The sequence below is a fragment of the Charadrius vociferus genome, unplaced genomic scaffold (assembly GCF_000708025.1).
Source record: "Charadrius vociferus isolate BGI_N301 unplaced genomic scaffold, ASM70802v2 scaffold1041, whole genome shotgun sequence".
Taxonomy (NCBI): Eukaryota; Metazoa; Chordata; class Aves; order Charadriiformes; family Charadriidae; genus Charadrius; species Charadrius vociferus.
In genome coordinates this window covers 874,237-884,236 of record NW_009646843.1, presented here as the reverse complement: position 1 = coordinate 884,236, position 10,000 = coordinate 874,237, and the positions used below count along the sequence as shown (strand labels likewise).

Below are 10,000 nucleotides of genomic sequence, written 5' to 3'. Positions count from 1 at the left end.
GAATATTGCAGTAGGCTATGGATAATAGAGTGTGTGTGGATTTATTGTTAAGCAATTAGGCAAAAAGAGAAAACAAATTTATCAGTACAAGAACGGGAGCATAGCCTCATTTTTATTTTTAATTCTAGACGAAGAGCAGTGCTACTTTTGGTAAAGGTAGATTTGCTCATTTACCTTTTTTTAAAAAAAAACAAAACAAAACAAAAAACCCCATGCATTTTGCACATTTGAGACCGATTATGTATCCCATGTGCGAGTCTTGTTGACTTAGCTGAATAGAAATACCTCTTCCATGAGTGATGCTGCCAACTTAAACCCCTGAGGGGGATCTTCCTGCAAGTGTTTGTCAGAGGAGTGGAGCAGCAGCACAGCTCACTCCAGAGCTTGTCCTGTGCGCAGCAGCCGATCCCACGGAGATGACGGGATGGGGTCCATGAACCAGACCGAAAGCTGTGCTGCAACTCACCATTTCAACATTGACTTTCGCTGGCTGACCCGAGATGTATACCTCCTAATAAATGTTTTAGCTCTCTACGCTCCAGCGATTACACTCTCCATTGAATACAGATAAAAAGACAAAATGTTTCTTTAATCAGTACTGTGATGTGAGACCGTTAAGGTAATAGTGCTTGAAACTATTAGAATCTTGAAGATATTGACTGGCTTGCTTTTGGTGTTGCAATTATAATTGTGTTTTTAGGCTGCGTTATATGGTTTTATAGTAGTTATTCTAACACAGAAGGCTTCCCTGTCCAGTCGTAACTGTAGGGAGATACATAGGGGAAGAAATTTTGCAGTCCTGAGCTGCAGGTGCAGCTAGCAGATGACCTAATTGGGACTGATATAATTTGGCTTGAGAGTGTGCAAGGAAATCCAGGTCATCCCTCTGGAATCCACAGTGAATAAGCGTAGACAGATTTGAGGGGGGAAAAAGTGTTTGAAACCTTCCTCAAAGTGTGTTTTAAACTCTTGAAGCGTTATGGGGAAGACTGGTGACAAAAGTTATCTTTTTGTGAATACGAGCCCAGTAGGCTGCATCTGGCCATAGCGGTCTCCTCTCTGCAGGCGCGTATTCCACCCCGTTCCCTGGGGAGTGAGGGTCTCCAGGTGTGGAGCACTCCAAACTTCATCCACTGACACCAGTCATCCTGACTCATAGACGTAGAGAATTGAACTCCAGAACATGGATGATACAGGCTGACCTTCTGCTTAGCACCCCCTGGGGAAACTCACCCCTTCACTACTACGTCCAACTTGTGACGTGTAACCAGACCCTCTCTTGGGAGGATAAGCCGCACGCCTCGTGTGAACACGTCTGCAGTGACTCCGGCAGGGCCATTTCCACCAGTGGTGATTTCCTCCTCGCCAGTGGCAGTGCACTAATGTGAGAAGAGGATCAGGCACAGAAATTCTTACTACACTGAGTTATGGATATCCAAGTCAGAAGATACCATAGCTTATATTAAAAAAAAAAAAAAAGTTCAAGAGCTGTCCTGTCTGTCTTTCTAAATCTTATTTAGACATAGATTAAAATGGTTTACCTGTGCTGTGTTAGATGTTTGCACTAGTTTAGTTAAACTAACACCCTTTGCAGTATCAGCAGGCTTATTCTTGAGGTTGGATTTGATGACGTATTTACATGATGTGGTACAAACCATGTTTGCTGGCTTTTGGTTGGTATTAAATTCTAGCTAAGAAAAAAAAAAAGTAAGGAGGCATCTAGTGTTTTAGAATTGCTTTAGATTTGGTTCAGTGGCTGAGCCTCCACAGCGCTCTGGTGGCAGGTGCTGTGCCTAGTGTGGTGTTATGGTTGTGGGCACGCGCTATCTGCGAAGCAAGAATTACCCCGGTGGGGCTGAGCAGTGGAGCTTTGCAAGATGCGAGCCAGCGGGCTCCTGGGCACTTTGATTTCTGACCTCTCTGAGAGGAAAGCTGATTTGTCACTGAGGCTGCACTGAGAGAGGGCTGTTTCTTGGTGTTTCAACTGGAGTCTGATTCACCTGTACCAAAATAGTTGGCTCCTACCCCCAGAGTATCATTTCAGGCATAATATTTTCTTCCCAAGTGAGAATTAGAGTACTGAGATAAAAAAAAAATAATCAAAAGTAGTGTCTCAGAGTCATCTGGGAGCACCAGCTATGGCTCCTGGAAATGGCAGTGTGTGTGTGTATGTGAGTGCGTTTGTGTACACATGTGTAGAACTTGCTATTTGCTGCAGTTTTTTTTGTGCAGCCACAACTGGTTGTTCTTTGAGGGTGTTTATTCCCCCCATAATTTCCTCCTGAGGGTTTGCTGAGGGCTGCCTTTGAAGATGGATTGGTTAATGTCCCTGGCACTGTGCGTTGAAGATATGATGCACCATGGAAATGTTCTCATTATGATTGTTACCAGCCAGAGAATGTTTCTGAAAAGTGTGAACCAGGCCCTTCCCACGGACACGGACGGACTACCTTGGCTCTCCGATCCACCTGATGTGGGTCAGAGGTGGCTTCTGAGGGTTACACTCAGGCACGAGCGGGATGCTGACCATGTTACCTCATTCTGGCTGTTCATGTTTCTCCTCTTACATTGTTGGTCCACAGTATGGACCAGTGTGCGGGCTGGGTTTGCCTCAGGGTCACACAGGAGAAGACTCTTTAAATAGTCTTTGCTGTTTAACCTCAAGATGCGTTTACCTGGGGTACCTCTCAGCTCTGCAGCTCCTGCTCACCCAAATCAACGTTCTAGTTCTTTTATTGTATTTCCTTCAGAGCTGGCATGTTGTAACGCTGCAGTCTGCGGGAGCAGCGCTTTCCCTTGAGCTGAGAAATACTTTCTGCCCGGTTTCCTGGAAATTCTAGATCTCTCCCTCACTGCATATGCTATCAGGAGTGTGGCTTTTCTGTGCCCTCAGCATCTTAGTTGGGGGGGCAGCCTCTCTTCTTGTCTCCCTCTTCCATTTCCTTTCCTTCTTCTACTTCCTCTTTTCCTTTTTCCTCTTTCTCAGCTTTGTCTGAAAAACATTGCTGCTGTATGTGCAATAACATGTTCCAAACTTCAATTCAGCCCTATTGAAACAATAAATTCTGGTAGTTCCATAGAAGCTGTTTAAGATCTCTTGGGCCAAAAAAAAATTTCCTTTTAACAGAAAAAAGTCCCTGAATACAGATTTACAAAATACATTTCAGAACCATTATGGCCTTCTGGGTAAATAATGTTAGTTTTAAAAAATGTCTATAACACGTATTTTAAAAGTGTTTTAAATATGATTTTTTTTTTTTTTTTATTGTAGACCATGATGGGTTCTAAAGAGCCATTATGGTTTATCAGGGAAGTCACATACTTTTTTTAAAAAAATTGTCTTTTAAATACTCATTCTGGAATTGCAACCATGATGCATTTCTAGCACCGGATTTTTTTTCTGGGCTATTTGCCCCCCAACTAACGTAAAAGGAATGAAGATTTCCACATGCCTGTCTCTTTCTAAAACAGAATGTGATAGTCTGTCTTAAATGATCTACAGATTGGAAACTCCACCTTTAGGGTGCAATATGCTCTTCTAAACTCGTCCATTTTAAAGGGCAGCTGATGTATAACTCTTGCCTGAGACAGCCTTGTCACATTTCATGAGCTTGGTACAGCAAGTGACATAATAGGCAACATCTCATTATTTTTGGATTATTTTTGGCATTCATGGAGTGGAAGGGGCTGAGTAGGGACTTCTCTGCGTTGACAAGTTATTCTCTCATCAGGCAGGGTGTGAAGAAGGCCTAAAGAGCCACTACAACTTTTCCAGAGTTGAGTTGTTCACCTGGGATGCTCTACCAGCCAGTTTCCTGGCATGTGCAGACCATGTTATTCTTGTACTCTAAAAGTCAGGAAGATTCAGGGAATGACTGGAGAGTGCCTCTTCTCCAGCAGCCTGTGGTGAGGTTCAAAGCAGGGATGGATGTGTCATCTGACCGAACCCTGGTTCACCAGAAAACGTGATTTGAATGCAGATTCTAGGTATGGCTTTCATTAGAATCTGTGCGTCAAAGGAGGGACGGGGGTGAGCTGAGGGGAAATGCCCACAGGCAGTGGGGAGAGGAGAAAGCTCCCACCAAAAGCCCGTGTGAGATATCCTCAATTATACAGACACCTTTGGGGCAGTCTCTTTCTTCCCAGTACTCCCCACTCCTCCATGTGAGCGCTATGGGTTGTACAGGTTTTCTGGAGGGTCAGACCTGAAGCCTTGTATAACCTTTCTCTTTCTTCCGTCAGTTGACTGAGGCTGGGAGGTAACCCCGTCTCTCGCCAGTGCTCTTGAATCTGTGTCACATCTTTATTACCTACTTCAGAGAGGAAACGAAAGGAAAGGATGAAAGGAAGTGTCAGTTTGGAAAAACTCTTTGCAGGGCTGGAGAGAAGGGGTTGTAACGCTTCCAAATTTTTTTGCTGGAATGAAGTGGCATTGCAAAGAAGTTGGAGAAAGTGAAGTATTTGTACTATGGTCACACCTGGGACCTCAGATGAGCGCTGAGGCCGTGGTGTGCCAGATGCTGTACGCGCAGAGAGCAGATGCGGCAGGTGTCCTGGCACGGGCGAGCGCTGTATCTTCCACTGGTGCCTTAAAGGGGACTGCAAAGTGGAAGATGAAGACGCACAAAAAAATGCAGAAAACCCATAATCCGTACAAAAATAACTCATGGGAAAACCACATTGTCTGAGTTTACAAGCAACTATGTGTGAAATGAGATAATTGCCCATTATGTAATAGGTCTGCTCAATAAAGCCAAGGTGTGTGCATTTGAACAGTTAATAAATTGACTTATTGCAGACGGAGGTGGTGGTATAATAGATAGCTGGATTAAAAAAAAGTTGTTCTGAGATGTTGACTAGTTTTTTTTCAAGGATGTTGGGTATTTCCAAACCTACAGAAAATTATTCTTCCCAAATGCAAGTGTTAGTGGGACTGGAAAGAACTGATGGGTGGTTAACTAAGGATGCATGCACCAAATCATTAGGACAGAATACAAAGATTTAATTAAAAATAGATATGTTTTTTGCAATCACTGTAGAAGTGATCACAAAACAGCAGAAAAATGTCAGACATAACATAACAGCACATGTGTGCCTGTTACCCTGAACTAACTGCAGTAAACTTCAAAGGGACCTGTTCATGGTCATTTAGGAAACGGTGTGATGGTGGGGAAGATGGAGGATCTGAGCTTTCTATGTTATCAGTCAGGAGTTTCCAAAATAAAGTTCTGTAAAGTCGTAGACATGTCAAACAGTGCCAGGCATCTCATTTTTGGAAAGCTAAACAGAACTGTTGTGCAGCATAGCGAGTAACTTTGAAATAATAGGTTGCTGAGACTGGATTTCCAGGTGAATTGACAGCAGATAATCTACAGTTCATGAATTGCTTATTTCAGTAGTTCCCTTTGACATGTCAGGTCAAGAATGCAGAGCTCAGGCATTGACTTTCATATTGGTCAACTGAAAAATCAGTATATGGTGTGAGGTGTTTAATCTGGAGAGATGAAGCTTCAGAGTATCCAAAACATCAGCACATGATGCTTTCCTGATGCAGTATGTCTTGAAAGGTTTCATCACAGTTGCTACACTGGGGGGTTGTCGATAGACAACTACTTTGATGGCGACGCCTAATGATTCTTCGGGGGTCCTGGTAGAGCTGTGGAGCTACAGAGTAGTTGCACTAACTTGTGAGTGGGTGTGAGCACGTGTGCGTGTAGGCACATGGGAAAACTTGAAGAGAAGATACAGTGTGGTAGAGAACGCTCAAAGGGGACTCTCCTGGTAGGTGGGCAAATAAAGAGAAAGCAGCTGGCAACCTTCCTACAGCAATAGCCACAACGTTTGCTTTGTGGCCCAGCACCCTGACCTCATCTTGGCATCAACCCAATGCCAACCAGACTGAGCAGGATGCTGTTGGGTCTGGCTCTTGACCTGCAGAGCGCAAGCGAAGCCTGATAGCCTGTTAGTGGCCAGAAGCGGGGTACGATGGCAGCTTTCCTCTGCAGAAGGGCTGATTTAGTGGTGTTCCCCACTGAAAACCCACTGAGTGGGACTCGTTTCAGCCCACGCCAGCTCTGTTCCCCAGGGAGAACTGTGGGAGTCACTTTAACTGGTATCAGGGGATGTAAAGGGACGGGGCACGGCATCGCTGTGGCCTCTTAGGATCTGTAGCAGCAGCACTTCTCATGGTGCATTCTTGGACCCCAAAATGCTTTCCTCCAGGGATGAGCATCCTAGGTTTCACTGGCTGAATTCTCCCTTCCCGTGGGACCTCTCTAACGGAGGCAGCAGTCAAACCTCCGAGCTTTTTATGTACCTTACAGAGTTTCCAACGTGCCAGCCTGTCTGGGAAGTGCTCATGCAAGTAACTTCCTAAAACGCTGCGCACGTCACAGGCAGTGACCGTGGCCGCTGAAATGCAATACAGCTGCACTCTGAAGGATTTTTTTTTTTTTAATGAGCCACCCCCGCCTTTACAGACTAAACTATCACAATAAAATGTAAGACAGGTAATTAATAATTGTGCCAGTGACCTTGAAAATTAATATTGTTTGTTATTTCTGTAAACAAACTGAGTTTCCTTTCCTTATTATATTTTGTATGGTAATTTGGCATAAACACTCCTTTTCACATAATTTCCCCAGTTGACTTTTGTCTCCTTGGTAATTTCCGGCTTTAATAAAGAAAACCTAATTAAGAAGGAGCTGTTGATTGGTTTGCTAGTGTAATTAACACAGGTGATGCTAATGAGTTTCAATGAAACCAATGGTTTATAGGGAAAAATAAACAGAGTTGTGCTGCATATGGTGTGAGTGATATCTGCACTTTGGGAAGATATTATTGTCATTTTCAAGCCTCATGCGAGTGGTTTGTGAACATGGGCGGGGGAGATAAAATGTTTTATAAGATTCATTAGTGGTGTTAGACCAAGTTGAATAAGCTTCATGGCTTGGGTATATTAAAAATCAGTTTTTTCTGACCCGGCTAATAGCATGTAAAGTTTTATCTTCCTGAGGGAGGGAAGCATGTTAACTTTTTCCTGTTTTGTCTGTGTTAAATCTGCAGTGCGACTGATGCACAGTGCAGTTGCTCTGGGGGGCTGAGTAGGTCATCAGCCCCCTCAGAGTGGTGGGGAGTGCGAGGGGGAACCCTACTGCCCGTTATCTCCCTGCATGGAATAGGAAAGGCTGGGGATAAGGCTGTCCTTTTTGTGATTTCCTTGTTGTCACCTCAGGCGGTTCTCTCAATCTTTTTATTTTTCTCCCCCCTAAATACGAGAGGAGGATTTTGCCCTTTGTATTTAAGTCAACGCAAAATGTGAAATCTTTGTTAGTGTGGGTAAGTGCAGTGGGATATTTTGAATTTCTGCTAGAGATGTAAACGCTGTAACATCATTCTGATACTGCTTTTGTGTGGCAGTTTCTTTAGGAGGAGCCGCTTACTTTTGTAATAACATTGACAACATTTTATAGTTGGTCTATATTTCTAAGAGGCATTTGTTGATTCCTAATTTACATAGCTTTCATTCTGCAAGGCGAAATAGTTATGTTTTAAATTTCAAGGGTATGCTCTTTTGTTCATTCCTGTCCTGCCTTTACATCTCCCTTTTATTTGTTTTTTTTTTCTTTTTTCTTTTCATTTTCATCTCATTTTTCATCATGATGTAGTTAATTCTTTTTTTCAGCTCATGCTACACTTTGTCTTGTCTATTGCTATGTGACAGAAAAGCCAGAGACATTCCATGTCTGGCAGTACACCTCCAGGGACATCTTTTGAACTCTCATAATTTGTATTTATTGCCACCCACTTTGTAAGTTCACAGTTTAATTTGCCAGCAGTGGCAGTGTTAGGCCGACACAGTAAAACAAGATAACGTTAAAATGTCAGAACGAGAGGGGGCATGAATGATGCATTACCCACTGCTAGAACTTGCACTTGTCATGCCTTTCCACCAAAGTGATGTTAACTACCTTTTGAGAGCCTTATCTGACTGGTATTACTCAGAAATAGGATCATTAGTTCACTGCTCTGATTAGAAGGTTGCTATGGTTGATTAACTCTTCTGGAACTGGGATCACGGTGGGAACATAACATGAATCACCCTGGATTATGCATCTAGAACTAATTTTATCATTATTTTTTGCATTTATTTATAGTTGTTTACATATGTATTTCTTTAATTCACTCCTGGGCTGACAGAACTGAGGGTAGAGGGGGGAAAAATTAAGCATATTTTAATGGAAACATTCAAGGTAGATTTCAGTTGAGCTGTTTCTCCTTCAGCACAGTGTGTTAACGGTGACCTATTATGCAAATTACTATAAAATCAGGAAAAACTGCAATTTGATGTGGTTTCTAGAGTTGCACAGAATAGTCTTAGTTAAAGCCTCAGCAAAGAGTGACAGCCGATATCAGACTCTTGTGTCAGGCACAGAAGAACGCGTTGCTTGCCAGTACTGGGGGCTGCAGAGAAGCCAGCCAGGGTGGGCGTGAAGGGGGTCCCTCTGAGAGGAGCATCGCAGGGACCATCTCGTGGTTGGTGCTGCCTTTCCTAAGTGCTTCTACAGTCCTACCTTGCGAATGATTTCATGAATTTGCAAAATGAGCAGAAATGAATGCACTGCAAGAATATTTTGTTTTGTTTTTAAATAATAATAATAAAAACTTTGCTACAGCACTCTTCCCATAACCAGTGTAGGAGTTTATTTCTGAACGTTGTTCCTTTGGCTTCTTCACTGTAGGGTTTCCTTGCCCATTATGACTCCGGAGACCGTAATGGACAACTAACATTAATGTTACACTTAAAAAAAAATAATAATCTTTGTGATGTGGACATTAGCAAAGGTGCATTAGTAAGAAGAATGTCTCCTAGCCCAGCAAGTGCATGTGCTCAAGACAGCTCTTTATAATTTCAGTGCTTCCTTCTGTATGCAAACAGTTTTCTGCATCAGCCTATCTGATGCAGGCAACTTCAGACTGAGTTCAGGCAGTGCACCTGAAGACCTGACTGAAATACCTAATCCTCTACCGGTGTTATGCAAAATGGCCCTGATCCAATCGTCTTTGTAGTCAAGGAGAGCTGGATCAGATCCTAAAAGATGAAGGGCCAAGATGGATACAATTTAATTGAGTGAGTAGCATGACTGATTCCTACAGTTACATATCTGAGTAAAATGAGGAGGCTTTGGACAACAATTAGCTGAAAAATGCAGTTTGAAAAACACAATCACACTGTTGACAGTGACTTTGGAGAGTAGATTTTGGCTGCTGAAGAAGAGATTTTGCTTTAATGATAAGAAAGAAAGATTCTTTTGTACCAGAAACATGTTTTAATGAAGTTGAGATGTCTTGAGGCAGAATTTGCAGTTGTCTTCTGCCATAGATTGTGTGTGGGTGCAGGAGAGATAAGTCCAAGTTTTATATCTCTTACTCAGTTCTTCCTCAGACAATGATGAAAGAATTACTCAGACTTTGGTCATGACTTCATGGGGACTGTTCACAAGAGGACGGTCCTCAGAACTGGATCGTGGTTTATAGTTAGCTTTTTCATAGACAAGTATCCACCACTGTCCTTTTCTTGCTGGGTTTAAAAGGCAACCTGTAGATGAATTGACAGTTGCTGGTTCTTTTCTGGCTACATCAAAATCGACCACAGCGTAAATCAATGTTGCGTGTCCGCTGGTGTTCTGCAGGGTTTACTAAGACAAACTCAAGAGATGGAAAAGCAGATGTAACTTCTACCTGTTGCTAAAACAACCCCCATGAGTACAAAGCCACAATTAAGGAGTGGTGCAGCACAGAAGATTTTTAACTGTTGCACTGAGAGTAGGGATAGAGTATGGTGCTGGCTTTATAATCCTGGCACTTTTAGTTTAGAGGGTGGTATTACTGTAAGAGCCTTTTCATGGATTGCATTTGAACAGGATTATCTATACCAGCTTTTTTTTTTTGCATGGAATTGACCCCATATAATGTAGTTTGGAAGGTTTGGTTGTTGGTT

At 42.8% G+C, this 10,000-nt stretch overlaps 1 protein-coding gene across 1 annotated transcript in view; it reads left to right on the top strand.

Annotated features, from left to right (window-relative positions):
* The window catches only part of LOC104293664 (transcription factor COE1), a 269,083-nt gene that overhangs the window by 74,817 nt on the left and 184,266 nt on the right, over positions 1 to 10,000 (top strand). The gene's annotated exons all lie outside the window — the stretch shown is intronic.